Below are 21,443 nucleotides of genomic sequence, written 5' to 3' on the forward strand. Positions count from 1 at the left end.
CCAGTCTCACACAGTAGTATTAGAGCCTTCTTTTATAGGACACAAGCTGGAAGCAGAGAGGGATGATCACTGTGATGTGTACTATGAAAAAAAAAAAGGAATGTAAAAAATAATATTCATCATTGCGAATATTCGCGAATTCGCCAATATGCGATATTCGAGAATAAAATTTGCATTGCAATGAATGAAGAGTAATTCACGCTGAAAAATTTACGGGCGGGAAAAAAAATTTGCAGAATTGCGCACGGACATGGGGGAGAAAGAAGTGAAGGGTTTTTCAGCCATTTCCACGCAAATTGCGCACAAATTGCGCACGAATTCCGTGCAAAAATGATGTTGGGCGGAATTTTTTTTTACCATTGACTTCAATTGATTTCTGCTAGCGGATTCTGCTTGAAGAATGAACATGTTCTTTCTTCAAGCGGAATGGAATTCAGCGTCGGAATTCTGCTAGCAGAATTTCCGCAGTGTGAACAGGACAGCAGAAATAACATTGAAGTCAATGAGCAGAGGGGATGTGCATTAATATGGAGCGGAGAATTCAAGTGGAATTACTCGAGTAAATTCCTCTTGAATTACTCCGTGTGAACGCGCCCTTAAAGGGGTACTCCAGTGTAAAACTATTTTTTTCAAATCCATTGTCTCCAGAAGGTTAAACAGATTTATAAATTACTGCTATTAAAAAATCTTAATCCTTCCAGTACTTATCAGCTGCTGTAAATTGAGTTGTTCTTTCCAGTCTGACCACAGTGCTCTCTGCTACCACATCTGTTGGTGTCAGGAACTGTCCAGAGCAGAAGCAAATCCCCTTAGCAAACTTCTCCTGCTCTGGACAGTTTCTAAAATGGACAGAGGTGTCAGCAGAGAGCACTGTGGACAGACTGAAAAGAACTACTCAACTTCCTCTGGAGCATACAGCAGCTCATAAGTACTGGAAGGATGACTGTATAATCTGTATAACTTTCCGGCACCAGTTGATTTGAAGAAAGAAAAAAATAGTTTTCCACCGGAGTACCCCAGGTGCAGTGGAGGCCAAGCATAAGGCTCCACAGAAAGTAAGTGTAGGGTTTTGGGTACATTTTTTAGAAACTGCTTTTAAGAGGTATTTAAATTTGACATTTCAAGAAGAGGGAGGAGTTCCTGCTCCAGTACATTTATCAAGCTCAGTGTACAGGAGCAGGGACTCCTGTTTTTTACAGGCGTCCCTGCTTTTGCGCTGTTGAAAGCAAGTTGGCCATTGAGAGCCAAATAAAATCAAAAAGCCTGATTTATTCAATATACAAAATAAAACATCCCTTCTATAATATGTATAGCCTCCACAAGGAACTCTATGTCATGCATTAAAGGGGTATTCAAGGCAAAAACTTTTTTTTTATATATCAACTGGCTCCGGAAAGTTAAACAGATTTGTAAATTACGTACTTCTATTAAAAAATCTTAATCCTTCCAATAGTTATTAGCTTCTGAAGTTGAGTTGCTGTTTTCTGTCTAACTGCTTTCTGATGACTCACGTCCCGGGAGCTGTGCAGTTCCTATGGGGATATTCTCCCATCATGCACAGCTCCCGGGACGTGACATCATCATTGAGCAGTTAGACAGAAAACTTCAGAAGCTAATAACTATTGGAAGGATTAAGATTTTTTAAGAGAAGTCATTTACAAATCTGTTTAACTTTCCGGAGCCAGTTGATATATAAAAAAAAGTTTTTGCCTGGAATACCCCTTTAAGCACCGTCTTACAACCATGAGATGGTCATTGCCCCCTCCAACCTTGGTACTTTATTTCCAGAATAGAGAACTCATTTCTGTGAGTAAATTTGCCTATGTGATGTGTTGACCAGAAGCCTTTTTGCATTTTGAAACTTTCCCGCACTTAATACCAGAAGATAGTCTATAAAAGCTTTGCCACAATGAAGCGGTAAAACGTCACTACAATTCGCTGTCTGATTGATGGGCGGAATGAAAGGTCAGGAGCTTCCTAGAACAATCTAAAAACTCATTTTCTTAAGGATAAACACTATAATCAGGGCCATTAATCAGACTGAGAAGGTTCCCAAACTGGGCGCCAACTCCATCTGACATTTAGCCAAAATGATCTATCCGGCTAGTATGTAGCAAGGTCGAAGCTTGAGAGAAGTAGACGTTATGCTGTATCGTAACACTGTTCTACATAGTGTAACCATACATGTTTATGTTTACAATATTCCTAATAAATGGAAGTCAAAAGGGGTGACCCCATCAGGACACCACCAGTCCATATGTCCTTTTAAGGCATGTAGAGATGAAAAGGATCATAAAGGAACCCCAGCTGTTTGGGACCCTCACTTCTATTAGCCAAAGTGGAGGGGAAGGGAAGAAAGGCCCCGGAGTGGAGAAGTATTTTGGAGGAGCCACATTATGGGGGGATTCTCTGGATGATGTAGTGGGGAGGTTCGGGGAGTTAAGGGGAGGAGTTAGGCAGGAGTTAGGCAGTACTTAAGGGAAGGGCATAAGGGGGGGGGGGCAGTCGGCACATTGGCCAGTGAAAAGGTTCCTGCCCACCCACCCTTATTTTGGTTTGTTTTTGTCACAGCAGAGGGGGCAGGAGGGAGATCTGGAGGCACCTATAGTCATCATGGTGGTGTTGGAAGAGAGTGGGACATGGGCCCCTGGTTGGGCTTTGGGCTTCCGGATATTGGTGCTCCTGGGTCTGGTGACGCACGGCTAGGAGTAAGTCGGGAGGCCCTATACTTGGATGATGGTGGAGGAAAAGAGATCATGCTTTCAGCTTCTTCTTCTACTCTTTAGAAATGTAAAGCACTCAGGGATAGTTGGGATTGTTATATTTTGTTATATTTGTCAAGTATGCTGTTCAAATGGATATAAACGTTACAATGTTGTAATTCTTGATTGTTAATCAAATTGGGCTGCTGTGGCCTTAGCACCAACTTCCAGTGTCGAGTGGTTTTTATTGGAGTGGTTATGGTGGGTTGGGGGGTTGGTCTTTGAGCCAGCAGTAGAATATCCCCTAGTCATGGTTAACCCTTTGAAAAATTCAAAGCAACTATTTGATAAAATGGACACCAAGCAATACTCCATTTCTCCTGTAATGGCCACTGTCCACAACTTCTCCCAGTCATGAGAGGTGATCATTAAAAGGGGTCATCCAGTTTAGGAAAATGTATTCATGGTCTAAAAGATAGGGGATAAATGACAGTACTACCCGTCACCTTGGCTCTCCTCCTGTACGGAGCAGGAGTCTGCATGTGCCCTTCAGACATCTCTAAGGGAGAGCCCACGTGCTGTATGCTGTACTCATGTTTTTCCGACTCTCCCAAAGAGGTGGGGGCATGTTAACCATCGTTTCGTGCGGTGGCCGAAACAGCTCCATGCATAGGGAGAGCCAGGTTGCCAGGCAGGAGATTGTGGAGGGTCCCAGCAGTTGGTTTCCTAAACTGGACTACTCATTTAAGGGTTTGACTGATTTCCTGAATTGTCAGATTATAATTCCTCAGATCTTGGGAACAGAGGTGCGTATCAAGAAACTGTAAAAAGGTGTGGGATTAGGGGCCCCTAAGCTACATAATGATAATGCAATCTTTATCTTATTGGGCCACAAGTCCTCTTTCATAATGTGTCCCTTAACTGTGTCCCTTAACCTAATAATTGGGCTTAAACACCCTTTCCATCCAGGTGATTTTGCCACATTTGATGGGGTTCTGGAGTGAGGGTTGGTGCATCCAACTTGGTTAACATTGCACACTGAACTATTGATAAGTTAAAGGGATACTCCACCCCTAGACATCTTATCCCCTATCGAAAGGATAGGGGATAAGATGTCTGATCATGGGGGATCCTGCCTCTGGGGACCCTCGCGATCTCCATGTTGTACCCGGCGTCAGGTTCAGCGCCATAGGCTCGTGACATCACGGCCGCGCTCTTGACGTCACGGCCATGCCCCCTCAATGCAAGTCTATAGGAGGGGGCATGATGGCCGTCACGCCCCTTCCCATAGACTTGCATTAAGGGGACATGGCCGTGACGTCACAAGCCTCCGCCCCGCATGGGCAGTCATCTGGCACGGAGCAAAGTTCGCCTTGTGCACCGGATGTCTATGGTGCCGCAGCCGAGATCGATGGGGTTCCCCAGTGGAGGGACCCCAGTGATCAGACATCTTATCCTCTATCCTTTGGATAGGGGATAAGATGTTTAGGGGCGGAGTACCCCTTTAAACAATCCCGGTTGTATTACAATTAATGTAAGAGTTTATTATCTATTTAGAAAGTATAACAACCTTTCACATGTAACCAAGTTGGTTCACTGGTAATTTGTTATACGATTGAGGGAGAAAGGATCGTTCCTAGAGTGGGAGGGCATCTTGTAGAGACCGTTCCTCAACAAAGGACAACATGCATCATTTTGCAATAGAATGTAAGTCTGACTGTAAGTAGTGGCAGGGCAGGTCTTGTCTCCCTAGTATCATTATTGTTCCGTATTTTATCCCATAGCAACTCATATCTAGTAAGAGCCCTTACTATCTGAAATGCCGCATCAACAAGATTACGAGAGTAGCCCCCGATTCTGCAATATTATGGATACAGTATCTCAGCACTCTCTTAACATATTGATCATTCATTTCTTCTGCTCTGTATGAATTATTTTTCCTGAAGGTAAATGTGTGAATATTATAGGGTATAAGATGGGGGATAGGGGATAAGATGTCTGAGCTTGGTGGTCCCGCCGCTGGGAACCCCCGTGATCTCCTGCACGCCACGCCGGCATTCTGAACTTTTTGTTCCGAACACTGGGTTTGGGGCCGTGGTCGTTACATCCCAACACGCCCCCCCCTCCATTCATGTCTATGGGAGGGGGCGTGACAGCCGTCACGCCCCCTCCCATAGACATGAATGGAGGGGGGGCGTGTTGTGACGTAACGACCCTGAACACAGCGTTTGGAATGAAGAGTTCAGAATGCCGGCGTGGCGTGCAGGAGATCACGGGGGTTCCCAGCAGCGGGACCACAAAGCTCAGACATCTTTTGATAGGGGATAAGGTGTCTAGGAGTGGAGTACCCCTTTAACATCCAGATAGTTATGACTCCTGAATAAAGCAAAGCATGGCGAAACACGTCAGAGGACTGGTGTACCTGTGAGTATTTTATTGCACTTGAATCCTCTGGTATAGTGACTACTATACTGCGGCAGTGGTCTGGCTAATGCCCTTTTTTTAGGGGAATTGGCTTTTTTTTTCTTTTATTTTGCAAGTATCTATTGTGCTGCATTTATAACCTATGTGCTATACCCAAGGCTAATAGTGCCTGTCTTATACTGGCAAAGAAGTATTTGTATTCTCACTATTTAATCATAAATATATATATTTATATCCAGGCATACGGTGTTATATTTTGCAGGTATCTTTATGTTTTTCTTACTTATGTCTTATGAATATATCTGTATTTCAATAAAGATTGATGATTCTTTCATGAATACGTTGCTCCTGGTGGTGTCTTTTTTGCAATGTGCACTGTGCCTATAGATGTATGTCACCTGTGCGCCTTTGGCTGTCTGGACATGCTGGGAGCTGTAGTTTTGCAACAGCTGAAGACACACTGTTTGGAAAACACTTGTGTAGATCCTAGGTCTTCAACCTCTGGATCTCAAATGTTGCAAAACTACAACTCCCACCATGCCGGAATTGTAGTTTTGTAGTTGGTTTTCTACAAGAACCCCTTTCCATTTACTTTATGGGTCAATGCTAGTGTTGAGCGGCATAGGCCATATTCGAATTCGCGAATATTCGCGAATATATGGACGAATATTCGTCATATATTCGCGAATATTCGCATACACGTTATATTCTCGTTTTATTTTAGCATACGTGAAAATTCGCGTGTGCGAAAATTTACATATGTGAAAATTAGCATATACAAAATTAGTATACGCGGAAATTCGCATATGCGAAAATTAGCATATGCGGATTTTCGCACGCCAGTCTCACACAGTAGTATTAGGGCCTTCTTTACACCACACAGCTGGAAGCAGAGAGGGGTGATCACTGTGATGTGTATTGTGAAAAAACAAACAAAAAAAAAAACGAATATTCGTAATTACGAATATATAGCGCTATATTCGCGAAATTCGCGAATTCGCGAATATGCGATATTCGCGAATAATATTCGAATTGCGAATATTCGCGAGCAACACTAGTCAATGCCAACCAAACTAAAATTTAAAGGGGTACTCTGGTGGAAAACTAATTTTTTTAAATCAACTGGTGCCCAAAAAGTTAAACAAATTTGTAAATTACTTCTATTAAAAAATCTTCATCCTTCCAGTACTTATCAGCTGCTATATGCTCCACAGGAATTTATATTTCTTTCTGGAATTCTTTTCAGTCTGACCACAGTGCTCTCTGCTGACACCTCTGTCTATATCAGGAACTGTCCAGAGCAGAAGAGGTTTGCAATGCAGATTTGCTCCTACTCAGCACAGTTCCTGACATGGACAGAGGTGTCAGCAGAGAGCACTGTGGTCAGGCAGAAAATAATTCCAGAAAGAAATACAATTTCCTCTGGAGCATACAGCAGCTGATAAGTACTGGAAGGATTAATATTTTTAAATAGAAGTAAGTTACAAAATTGTTTAGCTTTGTGGCACCAATTGATTACAAAGAATGTGTTTTCCCAGCGGAGTACCCCTTTGGCTAAGTCTCCAAAACGCAAAGAAAAACGCCAAACGCCAACGCTGCGGCCAGATGTTATCTGTAAGTGAATGAGAAATCGCAAATTTCGAATTCCACTTAGCAATCTTTCACTTTGGCGTTTTTTTTAAGCCTTTTGGCGTCTTTTAACTTTTTCAGCGTTTTTTACCGCTCTTTGGCGTTTTTAAAAAAATGCTGTAGTTCCCTCAAACCGATGTCAAAATCGTGGCGGTTTGCTCCAATAGAAGTCTATGGGAGTGAGAAAACGCCAAGAAAAAAGCTATGTGGATATGAACTTTGGTGTTTTTGCAGGCGGTTTTTAATCTTTTTTGGATTTTAGCGATCCAAAAAAGTGATGTAGATGTAGCTGTTTTTAATAAAATTTCGTAGAGTACCATTAAAAATATATTTTTTTAAATATACAGTAGTGAAGGAAAAAAATATATCTAAAGAAATGTATATTATTGGAAAAAAAAAACTATTACTTTTTAAACAGGGATCAATTTATGTGTGCGGGGAAATAAAAATGTAGCCGACAATTATAAAAATGTATTGTGTGTGTGTTTTCACTTTTATGCTTTATTTTTTTTAATTTTTTTTAGTTAGTACTACTACTCCCAGCATGAAACACACTGTTCCATGATGGGAGTAGTAGTTACCTGTACTAATTGACAGATCGCCGGGGTCCCTTGCGATCCTCTTGTATAATATATAGATGCGGCGGCCGCTCTTCTATGGTCCCCTGCCCTGACGTATATTTACACTTATTCATATTTCCCGCAGAGCTGTGATTGGCCAGATGGTTCCAGCCAATCACAGCTCTCTGTGAGAAATAGGAACATGTGTATATATACGGCCGTGCAGGGGACCATAGGAGAGCGGCCACCGCATCCATACATTATATAGGAGCATCACAGCGGGTGTCAGGAGTGATACCCGCTGTGATCTTTCCATAACTGCAGCTACTACTACTCCCAACATGGAGCACACTCTGCCTCATGCTGGCAGCTGTAGTACCAGCATTAATAGACAGATCGCAGCGGGTGTCAGAAGTTACACTTGCTGCGATCTGTCTATTAATACAGGTACTACAGCTCCCAGCATGGAGTAGAGTGTGCTCCTTGTTGGGAGTAGTATTGCCTGCTTAAGGACACATCACAGTGTGACCGTCCTGTCTATAGCAGAGATGGAGCGGCTGTATACATCGCTCACATCCCTGCTCTGCACTATACTCCGGGCCGGCCGCTCATTCATTCATCTTTTCCTCAGAGCTGTGATTGGCTGCAACCATCCAGCCAATCACAGCTCTGGGTGAGAAATATGAATTTCTGTTGACATCAGTGGCCGGAGTATAGTGCAGAGAAGCGAGCGCTGTATAGACCCGCTCGCTTCTCTGCTATATTATGGACGATATATGTCTATAGTACAGGTACTATCACTCCCAGCATGGAACAGTCTGTTCCATGCTGGGTGTAGTAGTACTGCATAAAAAATGTTAAAAATTTATAAAAAAATAAAAATAAAAAAAAGTGAAACACACACTTTATTAAAAAAACAATAACAATTGGGTAATAAAATACATACATTGCGTTTCATAAAAAATTTTCCATCACTGCTGCATCCTTTTTTTTTTTTTTGGTACCCAAGAAATTTTGGGTACCAAAAAAAAAAACCGCCAAGGTGCAATTTCCACACAAATGAAAAACGCCGGAAAAAACGTCAGAAAAAAAGCAAGAAAAAACGCATGAGGACGTCACTTGCACTGCCGATTTTTCAGGCATTTTTTTTATCCCTAAAAACACAGTGCAAACAACCAAGTGGAGACTTAGCCTTTAAGTCGATTTTACTCTGCAATTTAGATTTTCGGTCATCACAATAGCAAATAATTAAAATCGCTAAACTTTTTTTCCAAATCCAACCCGTACCCGGCGATCTCTTCAGCACAAAACATTTCATTTACCGAGCTCACCGTGTGACTTAATGGTTGGAAATTGAGTTCCCACTAATCTGATTAGAGGTGGTTAACAGTGAAGTGGATCTGCAGCGCCCGGCCGTAGATTACAGCGTCATTACCTCCATGGATTAGCATTAAGTTTGACTTAAAGCCGTTTAATGATCGGTTCATAGCCCAAACAAATCCATAACAATTTACAAGAACCCGCGTCTCCAGAAAACCTCCATTAGTGCACACCTAGAAGAGATTAAAGGGCTGTTGTCTTCTCTTCCTCCACAATATAATCACCTTTCCTAATTAACCCGGATTATTATATGCAAATAAAGGAACATCTGTGTGGACGGGACCAGAATACTGATGTAGGAATTGTCTCAAAGTATGCATGTTCTTGGTTCGTAGAGGGCAGAAAGACACTGAAAGTAACCTTAGACTAGCCCCGTAGTGGCCCCATCGTAGGATCAGATGATATGGCCCTTAGAGAGGGGGGGCCCATCCTGGTTGGCAGAAGCATAACTTGTAAATTCTGTGTCTTTATGCAAAATCTGCAACAGGGCCCCATGTGCCTATTAAAATACAGTGACCCCCCCCCCCCCCCCGACCTACGATGGCCCCGACATACGATCATTTCCTCATACGATGGTCTCTCAGCGGCCATCGTATGTTGAAGGTAGCATCAACATACGATGCTTTTGTATGTCGGGGCCATCGCATAAACGGCTATCTGGTAGCGCAGACTGCTTCAGCTGCCACCGGATAGCCGTTTACGGTGCCCCGTATGGTCCGCTGACGATATCTTACCTGTCCTCGGGGCTCCGGCGCGTCCTCTTCGGGATCCCCTGCATCGTCGGCGCTCTCCATCGTCGTCATCACGTCATCCAATAGGAGCGGCGTGCGTAGCAACGTGATGGCGGCGACGGAGAGCGAGGATGCCGGGGAAGCTGAGGCCTTGTCAGAGCGTCGGGGACACCCCGGGGATGCGGCGACAGCGATGGAAGGCAAAATCCAGGGCAGTGGTGACGGTCCGGAGCGGCGGGGACACATGAGTATAACCTCCAATACCAGTGGTCTTCAACCTGCGGACCTCCAGATATTGCAAAACTACAACTCCCAGCATGCCCGGACAGCCAACGGCTGTCCGGGCATGCTGAGTGTTGTAGTTTTGCAACATCTGGAGGTCCACAGGTTGTAGACCACTGTCCTATACTTTACATTGCACGGATCCCTCAACATACGATGGTTTCAACAAACGATGGTCCATTTGGAACGGATTACCATCGTATGTTGAGGGACCACTGTACTGGTCTCTTATGGGGCAGATGTGCTTTGGGGACCCCTTAGGACCGCTGCAACCCCTATAGCTATTGTAACGTCTGGCTCTGGCCGTACTCAAAGAGTTAAATGACTCTAGTTGGGCTGGAGCTGCTGGGAGCTCACCTCTGTCGTCTGGGTGTGGTTCTCAGCTCTGCTCCTATCAGAGAGGTGTATCCCTCAGTGATCAGTTCATTGTCTGCAAAAGGTTATATCTTACCTGCTTGTTTATTGATCTTTGGTTTTTCCCTTGACTTCTCTTGCTCTGCTATCTCCTGGTACCGAACTCGGCTAGACTGACATTGATTTGACCGTGTGTGTGTCTTAGCATATCTCTGTTAGTTTGTGTGCCTCCGGCTGTTCACCGACTCCTACTGTTTTTGTATTTTATTATTTTGACAACGCTGCCCCAGCACTTAGCAGGGAGGGTTTGTCATCATGGTTGTCGATCGGTCCCTTAGGGCGGATAGGCAATAGGCAGGGAAAGCGGCTGTGGGTGAGTTAGGGCTACATTGTTCTCTGCCTATACGTAAAAGCTATGCCCCATCCTGATTTGTCCCGTTCCTTTTCTTATTTATAAGAAACTATACAGAACTCCTCTCTCCAGGGAATGACATTGTCAGCAACGTAATGGAGGGAGGTATTGTATGGTCATGGAAAGAAAGGGGAAATTTGCACCAGACCATTTTGTCCTGGGGGGAAAAATAAGATGCCATTATAGGAGGCCCATTGCAATATTTTCTATGAGGCCGCCTTTCTCCTATGTACAGGACAAGCTTATCTCCCCTGAGATAAAAAGGTTAAAGTTAAAGGGGTACTCTGGTGGAAAATAAATTATTTTAAATCAACTAGTGCCAGAAAGTTAAACAGATTTGTAAATTACTTCTATTTAAAAATCTTAATCCTTCTAGCACTTATCAGCTGCTGTATGCTCCAGAGGAAATTGTGTAGTTCTTTCCAGTCTGACCACAATGCTCTCTGCTGACACATCTGTCCATGTCAGGAACTGTCCAGAGCAGGAGACAATTTCTATAGCAAACCTCTCCTGCTCTGGACAGTTCCTGACTGGCTCTGACTGACTAGTCTGCCTAGCAGGAGCAGAGCTAAGAAAGATGTTCACTCTTCTCTGACCTGGGTCACACTAAACACTTTTCTGGGTCCAGGTCTTTGGAAAGAGGGGTTTGGACTAGAGAACTTTCCTATTAGCCTTTATAGAAACTTCTACATAGAAACTGACTAGGTAGTGTGCTATGTGACCAATGATCCTTTCAGAAGATGCAAATGTTAACCCTTACACTTCTGAGATACCTCAGTGTATGAAGGTGTATATGCCAAAAGGCAGTAACACAAGTTAACTCACGATACCCCAAACAAAGATTTAGGCACTGAGCATGAGATTCCTCAGCCACACGACACCTTTACATATCTGGAGCTAGAACACAGGTACCGGGACACTGAAAGCCTATGGAGAGGAAAGGGGCAAGGAAACATATGGGAGCGAGTATGACTGCAAAGAGAGTGCACAAGTTTACCATGACTATTCCCAACTAGTGTTGAGCGGCATAGGCCATATTCGAATTCGCAATATTTATGTATGGACGAATATTCGTCATATATTAGCAAAATTTGCGTTTTATTTTCACATATGCGAAAATTTGCATATGTGAAAATTAGCATATGCAAAAATTAGCATATACAAAAATTAGCATATGCTAAAATTTGCACGCCAGTCTCACACAGTAGTATTAGAGCCTTCTTTACACCACACAAGCTGGAAGCAGAGAGGGATGATCACTGCGATGTGTACTGTGAAAAAAAAATACTAATTACGAAGTAATTACGAATATATAGTGCTATATTCGCATTGCGAATATTCGCGAACAACAAATCCCAACATGTATTTTCAAAGCGAAATTCTACTCGAAAAATACAGTGCAGTAACCTCCCATTGTTTTCTGAGACTATGCATTTCCGAGCGGTCCTAGCGCTGGCTTGTTTTGCTGGCGCCTGCTCCAGATGCAATCTCCACCTGGAATATCTCCAGGTAGAGATTACATGGTGTAAATGAAGCTTTAGATATCACCCCTTTTGCTTTATTCATAACTTAGAATCCTGAGTGCTGTTCTATACTGTCATCCATGCTGCTGCTACTACTTAGGGTGTGAAATAAAGATACAGAAGAGCAGGATCATCTCTTATGTCTGTGTGCAGTGTATGGGAGACATCAAAGAGGCTAGGTCCCACCCACTAGGCCATGGACCGCAAAAAATTGGGAAAAATGCTGTATATAAGTTGCATAATGGCCGGAAATAGTGCTGCTTATCAGGTACAAACACATATTCTGAAATGTTACCTAAAATAACAGGTACAGTATCCCTAGTATCCCTTTAAAGGGGTACTCCTCTGCTCAGCGTTTGGAATAAACTGTTCGGAACGCTGGAGCCGGCGTCAGGAGCGCCTGACATCATAGCCCCACCCCCCGTGACATCACGCCCCGCCCCCTCAATGCAAGTCTATGGGAGGGGGCGGGGCGTCCGTCACGCCCCCTCCCATAGACTTGCATTGAGGGGGTGGCGGGTGACATCATGAGGAGGTGGGACTATGATGTCATGAACTGAGCGCCTTTAAGTGCTACCTGTACCGAGAAGAAATCTTATGGGACACATTACTGTATATAGCAGTATATATTAAAGCTTCAGAATGTAAAAACATTCAAGTCTTGGATTACTTTATAGACCAATATTTTACTACATGTGGAGACTAGTTTAGAAAATCTAGTTCTTGATTAAAAAACGGAAAAGAACAATGTCGGCGCAGGAAAATCAATCCATCTGTTCCGAGGCAACCTTTTACGAAATGGAATCGGCACAATGAAAGCGCGTACTGTATTTATTGTAAAAGGAGGCGGAAATGATTGTCTGATAGATTACAGGATGATTGAAGGAGAACAATTATGGCAAATGCCACCCGCAAAACATCTACAAGGGAGCAAATCTGACTTTTAGAAAATATTTGAAAAGTATGAAGTTGGAAAATGCCGGCTATTCGGCGGACTGTCAAAACAATGGTGGATAATGCCAGAATAATTATTGGGATGAATGGCGCTCGAAAGGACAGTTTTGTGTGAAAAGGCGACCAGAACTACGTTAAAGAAAACTAATTTTATTGCTCATAGTTTCATGCAGGGCTCAAGTCCTGCAGGAATGCATGGGAACGGAGTTCCTGCACTTTTTTTCACCAGCAGGGACACTGTTCCCATCAACAGGGGTCCTGCAGGACCAGCCCTTAAGTGGAAATCTTGGGTGAGTTCCTACACTTTTCTCCCAGGATGGAGCCCTGGTTCTATGTGAATTAAAGGGGTACTCTGGTGGAAAAGATTATTTTTTATTTTTTTTTAAATCAACTGGTGCCAGAAAGTTAAACAGATTTGTAAATGACTTCCATTAAAAAATCATTTGAAGACATGCTCAGTGAGGACATGCTCACAGCACAAAGCACAGAATGACAAAGCAAGTGAGCAACAGAAAGAAGGTATTTGCGAGAGAAATATAGGTGCTAGATACACAAATTATATGTATATGATCAGGATATCAGGATTAAGCACTGGGTAACATAAAACAATTTTTGGTTGTTGTTGGATATGACAGGTACTTTTTAAGACCAAAGCTGACACACATATTTCTCATTATCTTGTTACAATGAGGCAAATTAATGTGTGAGATATGGAAACATGAGTGGAAGGATCTGATCTCCATTCAATTGGTAATCAAATAATGTTTTAATTTCAACATTTGCGGCCTATTTTCACCCCCTGATGAATCTGAATACTATTTTATAATGCCCCTATTATACAGAAGGGAAACGGGCTGCTAAGTGTGTATGTATGTGGGGAACAGAGGGTCTGTACTTGTTATTAAAGGTGTATTCCAGTTAAAAAAAAAAAAAGTTTTTTTCATATCAACTGGCTCCAGAAGGTTAAACAGATTTGTAAATTACTTCTATTAAAAAAAATCTTAATCCATCCAGTACTTATCAGCTGCTGAGGTTGAGTTGTTCTTTTCTGCCTGACCACATTGCTCTCTGCTGACACCTGTCTGTCTCAGGAACTGTCCATAGGTTTCCTATGGGGATTTGCTTATATTCCGGACAGTTCCTGAGACAGACAGATGTGTCAGCAGAGAGCAATGTGATCAGACAGAAAAAAAAAAACAACTCAACTTCAGCAGCTGATAAGTACTGGAAGGATTAAGCTTTTTTAATAGAAGTAATTTACAAATCTGTGTAATTTTCTGGAGCCAGTTGATATGACATTTTTTTTTACTGGAATACCCCTTTTAGGAAAACTTCCTTAGTTTCCATCGGCGAGTATTTTTTGTACATTCTCTTTCCTGGCCGAGAAGCTTCCCTGGTGTCTCGCCCGAGGGCATCTGGAAATCTATTACCTGTCCATCCTTCAATGTCCCTTTAAATCTGGCACTTATAAAATTGGAAGCGAGGTTCTCATCGACTCAGAAATTGTGGATTTAAATGACATCTCTTCTGCGAAGATGCTGACCTGTCTCTATCGATTCAGAATACAATTCAAGTAAACCAATTGAGATTGATGGACTTGCCTTTCAACTCTCATCTACCGAATCCTGATGCTTTTTGAGCCACCAACACTTAAAGGGGCATCCCCCATATTAACTAACATAGTTAAAGGGGTACTCCAGTGAAAAAAAAAATGTATATCAACTGGCTCCAGAAAGTTAAACAGATTTCTAAATTACTTCTATTAAAAACATCTTAATCCTTCAGCTGCTGAAGTTGAGTTGTTCTTTTCTGTCTAATAACAGTGCTCTCTGCTGACACCTCTGCCTGTCTCAGGAACTGTCCAGAGTAGGAGAGGTTTTCTTTGGGGATTTGCTCCTACTCTGGACAGTTCCTGAGACAGAGAGAGTTGTCAGCAGAGAGCACTGTAGTCAAATAGGAAAGAACAACTCAACTTCAGCAGGTGATAAATACTGGTAGGATTAAGATTTTTCAATAGAAGTAATTTACAAATCTGTTTAACTTTCTGGAGCCGGCTGATATGAAAAAAAAATTGTTTTTCACCAGAATACCCCATTAAACGTATAGGGCATGGCAAGTTCAACATTTTGGCAAATACATTCCTTTAACCAATGTGCCTCCTTTTCCTGATATTCCTGCTCCTTTCCTTCCCTTTTTGACAGCTCATTGCCTAGGTTACTGACCACTGCTTGACTCTAAAGACAATGGTCAGGCTAGTGTGTGTATGTATAGCTTGTTAACGCAAACAGCTAATCAGCCAATCAGTTGGCAGTAACTTAATCCACTTAGGCAAGACAACTTGCCCCCAGTGGTTGTGATGTAAACTGCAGCAAGTTGAGGGTTTTACTAGCTCGGTGTTTCCCAATCATGGACCTCCAGCTGTTGCAAAACTACAACTCCCATCATGCCCAGACAGCCGAATGATTGGATAATGACATACAAAAAAATACACATGTGTGTGCGCGTGTGTATGTGTATATGTATATATATATATATATATATATATATATATATATATATATACACAAAAAAATACACATATACATGTGTGTATGTATATATATATATATATATATATATATATATATATATATATATATATATAAATATATAAAAATACACACACATATGTGTGTGTATGTGTATATATATATATATATATATATATTTATTTATACAAAAAATATATAAAAAATACACATATATAAATATGTGTGTGTATGTATATATATATATATATATATATATATATATATATATACACACTAACACATAACACAAATTATTTTTAATTTAATCTGATATATATATATATATATATATATATATATATATACACGCACATTTATTTTTCTTTCTTTTGTTAAACATGCTTTTGTTTGCTTCCCAGCTTCCATTATTATTTGTATTTTGATTTTTTCTTATATTTGGCTGTAAGAGGACAGACAGGTATTTGAGTGAAATTCACAGGTTCCTGAGCTGCGAGGAGAGGTGTCACTTGGGAGCCTCGGTCTGTCTCTTATCAGTGGCGCAGGCCGCGGCTATATTTAGGCTCGGATCTCACCTAACCTGTCACTTCTTGACACCTATTGTGCCCTCCAGATACTGAACAAATGCGCAAAACACTATCTGTCTGTGACATTGAAAGGCAGAAAGTGTCATTTCCGCTGCATTTTATATTTTGTGTGCTTTTTCTGGGTATTTAGCTTTATATATTGCTTTTTTAACAGACTTGGGTACAAGGTATTATCCATACGAATATCTGGGTGACACTATGAGGGCGTAGAGGTTGGAGGGTGGGGGATAACCTGTTATAGTAGGGGGACCTGCTACAAATTTTGCATAAGCCCTATAAAGGATTAGAAAAGCAGAGCTGGTTTCTTCCAAAACAGCGTCACCCCTGTCTTCAGGCTGTGTGCGGTATTGCAGCTCAGTTCCATTGAAGTAAATGGAGCCACGTTGTAATGCCACACACAACCTGAGGACAGGAGTGGAGCTGTTTCTGGAAGAAATTAGCACTGCTTTTTTGTTCTTTTTCATGTTTGCAAGTTTGCTTTTTCCTCCTTGTCTTGTAATAAAAATAACGCTTTTAATTTTCCTCCTTTAGATTCATATGTTCATTTTGCTTAGAAAAGTGTAGTTTGGGGTTCCACGTGGAGCCTCCATTGAAGGCAAGAATAGCAGAAGAAACCTTTATGGAGCCATTTCTATTTAAAGGGGTACTCCATATTTTTTTTTTTTTTTTTCAAATCAGCTGGTGCCAGAAAGATATACAGATTTGTAAATTACTTCTATTAAAAAATCTTAAACCTTCCATTACTTATCAGTTGCTGTATGCTCCACAGGAAGTTGTCTAGTTCTTTCCAGTCTGACCACAGTGCTCTCTGCTGACACCTCTGTCCGTGTTAGGAACTCTCCAGAGAGAAGAGGTTTGCTATGGGGATTTGCTCCTGCTCTGGACAGTTCCTGACATGGACAGAGGTGTCCACAGAGAGCATTGTGGTCAGACTGGAAAGAACTACACAACTTCCTGTAAAGCATACAGCAGCTGATTAGTACTGGAAGGATAACAATTTTTTTTTATAGAAGTAATTTAAAAATCTGTATAACTTTCTGGCACCAGTTGATTTGAAAAAAATGGTGTTCCACCGGAGTACCCCTTTAACTCCATTTGATGCCATGGTAGGACAGATCCAGCTCATCACCATGGCTTTTTAATATATAGAAGCCAATAATATGCAGATGTGAACAGAGCTTTACAAAGTCTATAAAATGTGAATAAATTAGCCAGTAAGTGTAAAAGGCAATGAATGGATCATCACTGCTTAACTCCTGGGCCTTTCAGTGTACAGGAGCAGGGACTTTTGTTTTGACAGGAGTCCCTGCTCCTGTAGTCCTGTAGATACTTTTTGTGGCCCCCCCTATGCTATCGTTCTTAGGTACAACAGAAAATACAGACAGAAGCAGGGACTCTTGTCAAAGGAAAGAGTTCCCAACCCATGGTATACATACCCACAATGGTACTTAGCAGTTCTCCTGGGGGTAAGTGTAAAAAAAATAAAAATCAGTAATGGCTGCCGCAGCCACTAGTCACTGCTTCTAAAATGGCTGTGGAAACTTTAAGAAAAGTTAATAGTGGCTGCTAGTACACTAGAGGAGCGGAGCAGGAGGACTGCAGAGGAGAAGCACGGGCACCGGGCTGCTGTGGACAGTACCTACCTTGAGGTTTATTGCATCACTGCCCCTCTCGATGGGTGACCTACTGCAATGACCTATAAAAGTAGGTCCCTGGACCAAAGGAGCCCCCAAAACGGGGCAGTAATGGGGCCTACAACTATATGTGGGCAGTATGGGGCCTACAACTATATATTGGGGCCTATACACTGTATGCCTCACTGCTCAGTTAGCATTCTCTGGCCTGGATACAGAGCTTTAGGCCCAGCAAATGTAGTGACTCTTAAGTGGCAATGAATACAGCAACGTCACTTACGTCTCAGCAGCCACATGCCTCCTGTGGCCTGGGTGGCTCTGGGCAAATTCTTGAAGTAAACTGTAATGTATACAGCGCTGTACCAGGCCCAGTCAATTTTAACTGAGCAGCGAGGCACACAGGGTACATGTTATCACTCAATGTACAGGAGCAGGGACACCTGTCTGGAAAGGTGTCTCTGCTTCCGTACATACTTTCCTTGCCATCCTATGGTATTATTGTAGGAGGCCACAGGGTCACTTTAAAGAATACTAACAAGTTTGTACATAGTCAAAACTGAATTTATTTTATTTTTGCAGAAATTCTGAGAAAATTTGATTCAAATCTGAATGAGCTCACTCATCTCTACTATGAGACACAAAATTGTGTCTCTCCTACAAACTTCAGTCATTTAGGAAACCTTAAAATGTTCTTGGCATAGCGACATTTCCTTAAAGGGGTACTCCACCCCTAGACATCTTATCCCCTGTCCAAAGGATAGGGGATAAGATGTCTGATCGTGGGGGTCCCGCCACTGGGGACCCCCCACGATCTCCCTGCTGCACCCGGCGTTCGCTTAGAGTGTTGGGTTCAGCGCCGGAGGCTCGTGGCGTCACTGTCACACCCCGCTCATGATGTCACGGCTACGCCCCCTCAATGCAAGTCTATGGGAGGGGGCGTGACGGCCGTCACGCCCCCTCTCATAGACTTGCATTGAGGAGGCGTGACCGTGACATCACGAGGGAGGCGTGACCGTGACGTCACGAGCCTCCGCCCTGCATCGCTAGTCATCTGTCACGGATAAGATGTCGCGATCAGACATCTTATCCCCTATCCTTTGGATAGGAGATAAGATGTTGTGTGGGCAGAAAACCCCTTTAATCTGGTATTTTAGGAACAAACTAATAATCTAGACCATGTTTCCAGGAGAGAACAGTAGTATAATGTGGAGTTTTACATTATAAGTAAAAAACTTAAAGGGGTACTCCGATGGGGGAAAAAAATGTTTTTAAATCAACTTTTAAAACAGATTTGTAAATGACTTCTATTAAAATATCTTTATCCTTCCAGTACTTTTTAGCAGCTGTATACTACAGAGGAAATTATTTTGCTTTTTGAATCTCTTTTATGTCTTGTCCACAGTGCTCTCTGCTGACACCTGATGCCCGTATCAGGAATTGTCCAGAGCAGGAGAAAATCCCCATTGCAAACCTATGCTGCTCTGGACAGTTCCTAACACGGACAGAGGTGTCAGCAGAGAGCACTGTAGACAAGGCAAAAAAGAAATTCAAAAAGCAAAGAATTTCCTCTGTAGCATACAGCTGCTAATAAGTACTGGAAGGATAAAGATTTTTTAATAGAAGTCATTTACAAATCTGTTTAACTTTCTGGCACCAGTTCATTTAAAAAAAAAAATAATAATAATTCCACCGGAGTACCCCTTTAACTGAGAGCTGGTAAATTTTGGGTGTCCTTTCAGAAAACTCTTACTCGTAGAAGAAGAAACCAATACTAAATTGAGTCCTGTCCCAAAGAACATCATTGGTACAAAATGATCCAAAAATAATAGAATTTTTTTTTCTATCTATCTATCTATCTATCTATCTATATATATATATATATATAATTATTATTATTATTTTTCCTCTTTTTCCCTGTGCAATTCTAGTTGGTCCTTCACCTACCTTTGCTTCCCCTCCACTTTGACTCCTCACCAGAGCCTCCTGCTGTCATCTGGGCTGCGATCCAAATTATTGGATTAAATTATATTTATTTATTTGTCAGTTTTGAATTGTATTTTTTTAAACATTTCTTCCTGGCTCGAATCTAGAAGCCACCTTCAAGGAAGAGCGCGGCCAACAGTGTCTGTTGTGAGGCATGAAAGGAATTGTCTATTTCGGGGGGACGGCTGACACAAGTCATTAGATCTCCTGATACATTCAATTGCCTAAACTAAACTGCATGACGTGCATTTAAAGGGGTACTCCGGTGGAAAACAAATGCTTTCAAATCAACTGGTGCCAGAAAGTTATACAGATTTGTAAATGACTTCTATGTAAAACTCTTAACCCTTCCAGTACTTATCAGCTGCTGTATGCAGGAAGTTGGAGCATACAGTATGCAGTCTGACCACAGTGCTCTCTGCTGACACCTCTGTCCGTGTCAGGAATTGTCCAGAGTAGGAGTAAATCCCCATAGCAAACCTATCCTGCTCTGGACAGTTCCGGACATGGACAGAGGTGTCAGCAGAGAGCACTGTGGTCAGACAGAAAATAACTATACATATTAACCAGGGCTCAAGTACTGCAGGAACATGTGGGAACTGAGTTTCTGCACTTTTTCCACAGCAGGAACATTGTTCCCATTAGCAGTACCAGCACTTGAGTGGAAATCTTGGGTGAGTTCCTACACTTTTTTTTTTCCAGAACTTGACCCTTGATATTAACCCTTCCTGGTATTATGACTTGTACTGTTCACCCTCTATCCTCCGCACACATTGAGGGAGATTTATCAAAACCTGTGCAGAGGAAGAGTGGTGCAGTTGCCCATAGCAACCAATCAGATTGCTTCTTTCATTTTCCACAGGCCTCTTTAGAGGCCTGTGGAAAATGAAAGAAGCGATCTGATTGGTTGCTATGGGCAACTGCACCACTCTTCCTCTGCTCGGGTTTTGATAAATCTCCCCCTATATACATATAATATATACATAATGGGGGAGATTTATCAAAACCTGTCCAGAGGAAAAGTTGCCCAGTTGCCCATAGCAACCAATCAGATCGCTTCTTTCATTTTGCAGAGGCCTTTTCAAAAGTGAAAGAAGCGATCTGATTGGTTGCTATGGGCAACTCAGCAACTTTTCCTCTGGACAGGTTTTGATAAATCTCCCCCTATAACCCTTCCTGGTAGCATACCCTGTGTTGTTAACCCTCTATCCTCCGCACACTGGTCCTGATTTACTAAGAGTGTTGTGTAGGTTTCTTTGTGGGTTTTAATTCCCTACAATTTATTTTCCACGGTATTTACTGAGGTTTCCCTACATTTTCCACTTTCCTTACATTTTGCTTTTTTTTTTACATATGCTCTGACCTGTGTAGGGTTTTCTTCAGCTCAAATCCACCACATTTTCTGTGGAAACCTTAGTAAATATGTTGGGTTTTTGCGAAAATGTCGGGAACGCGCCCCTTTCCACGGTAACCACGCCCCTTTCCCCCGGCGACCACGCCCCTTTTTCAGGGTTTCTTAGTAAAATGGAGAGTTAGGCTGGGTTCACACTACGTTTTCTCCCATACGGGAGCGCATACGGCAGGGGGGAGCTAAAACCTTGCGCTCCCGTATGCCTTCGTATGCGCTCCCGTATGTCATTCATTTCAATGAGCCGGCCGGAGTGAAACGTTCGGTCCGGTCGGCTCATTTTTGCGCCGTGTGAGCTTTTACAACCGGACCTAAAACTGTGGTCAACCACGGTTTGAGGTCCGGTTGTAAA

At 42.3% G+C, this 21,443-nt stretch overlaps 1 protein-coding gene across 5 annotated transcripts in view; it reads right to left on the reverse strand.

The window, feature by feature from the left end:
• The window catches only part of PRMT8 (protein arginine methyltransferase 8), a 144,355-nt gene that overhangs the window by 98,917 nt on the left and 23,995 nt on the right, over window positions 1-21,443 (reverse strand). The window contains exon 1 of one of the 5 annotated variants that reach the window (XM_056517263.1): window positions 21,047-21,122. The exons of 3 other annotated variants lie outside the window; for them this stretch is intronic. The gene's annotated coding sequence lies outside the window, so the exon portion shown is untranslated. Of the gene's footprint in view, window positions 1-10,159; window positions 10,616-21,046; window positions 21,123-21,443 lie in introns of those variants that run through there. One more of the 5 variants, XM_056517262.1, reaches the window with a different exon arrangement.

This window comes from Hyla sarda, chromosome 4, assembly GCF_029499605.1.
Source record: "Hyla sarda isolate aHylSar1 chromosome 4, aHylSar1.hap1, whole genome shotgun sequence".
Classification (NCBI taxonomy): Eukaryota; Metazoa; Chordata; class Amphibia; order Anura; family Hylidae; genus Hyla; species Hyla sarda.